The sequence below is a fragment of the Schistocerca americana genome, chromosome 3 (genome assembly GCF_021461395.2).
Source record: "Schistocerca americana isolate TAMUIC-IGC-003095 chromosome 3, iqSchAmer2.1, whole genome shotgun sequence".
NCBI lineage: Eukaryota > Metazoa > Arthropoda > Insecta > Orthoptera > Acrididae > Schistocerca > Schistocerca americana.
Window position 1 is genome coordinate 891,171,335 of NC_060121.1, and position 1,803 is coordinate 891,173,137.

The following is a 1,803-nucleotide window of genomic DNA, read 5'->3' on the forward strand; positions in this document are numbered from 1 at the left end:
TCGTATGCCTGTACTGCAGAGAGATAGCCTCATATGACGGAGTCGGCGTTCTTCCATCTCATTGGTCTACGTCCGAACGCACGTTCACAATATCTGACATGCTAGATATTACCCCGCACGGTCGTAAAGACTCCCCAACGTGCTTTTCACACGCTATGACGTCAGTAACTCGGCACGCTCAACGTTGGAATGCACGGTCCATGTACCGACGGCTTTAAGGGTCTGCGCAGCACGTTTGGTGCGTACGCACTATGAGACGGAAGTAAGTGTGAAGCCGCTCTCAGTAATGAGAGTAAGAGTAAGAAAAGCTGGGATATCATTATTACTATGTAGCCTAGAGAAACCATTCGCCAACGTAAGACGAATTAATCTGTAAGAAACATCCTGGCAGATTAAAACTACATGACGTACCGAAATTCGAAGGCGGGACCTTTGTCTTTCAAGAGCATATGCTGTAGCAGCTGGGCTATTCATGCAATACTGACAGTTCTCGCTCACGGATTTACTTGCGTTAGTTGCCCTACTTTCCAAACTTCCCTGAAGCTCTCCTGCGTGCCTTGCCGAGCCAGTAATCCTAGAAGAATGGATAGTGTGGAGAAGTGTTCAGCCACTGCATAGGGGATTGTTTCCAGAATAAATCTGCCAGGTAGTTTCAAATCAGCCCATGTCTTGTTGCAGAGTGAAATATTCATTCTGCAAAATTACAAGAAATCCTGAGAAGAACGAAAGAACAGACAAGTGACGTACAACATTTGTAAAAACTCTGTGGGAGTGATGGTAATGAAATAACAAGAAAAAGAAGTTCGTCTTAGATAAGCGTTAAAACAGGAAAAATTAGTTTTGACGATTTGGTTAGTACTTCAGAGTGCATTCGCAAAATATTTTTCATGTGCGTAATAGACAGATAGTCAACTATTATGCTGATAGTTCGTGGTCCGGACCTTGTCAGACAAGCAAAGCGCGCTAAATTGGACATTTACTGTACTCGTGTGGATCAAATGGTCTTACCTGGTCCAATACATACTTTTACCAAATATGAAACTTGTGATTTTTTATGTGATTTATGTGGTTTTAAGACCCATAGCTTAAAATCAGAAACATGTTTTCTATTTCTTATTGGCTCCGTACGTTCAGTATTATTCCAAATATCAGTACGTATAGTAATAAACATTGACATCAGAGGTTTAATCTATTCATTATTATTTAGAAAGTGGCGTTGGATGTGATTCGATGAAAAGTTGTGGAACATGTTGTGAAAGCATACAAGTCAGTCGGAATGTAATTTAGAGATTTATTTTCATAAAATCTTCTATTTAGTTGAACAGACGCAATATTTTAATGTGTCCTTCAATCGTAAGTTATATTTCAATTCAGTCTTCAGCAAAGGAACGTGTAAAATGTTAACTGTGAAGTTTAGAGAAACGAAAAATTTATTATACTCAGATACTGTGTGATCTTACAATTAAATAAACGTAGATGTATGTATTGTTAACATTGTAATGCACTCTCTTTCAAACGCACATTGATTTTGTATTCAAGTATAAAGGTAAGTTTTCTTTATATGTGGCATAGATATCGATGTGATCGAAGCTGATTATAACGAACAGCAGTTTCACCAAACTACGTGGTAAATATTGCTTTCTACAAATTCTGAAAAACTGTTTCGCATCGTCTCTTCAAAGTTTTAAACTTGGGTTGCAGCTTGTGGTTACTGTACTCTACATTGTTCGTCAGTCAAGCAGTCGAGAAAGTGAACGAAATTTTAGAACAGAAATGGAAGCTGAAAGTGCACAGACAGTGGTG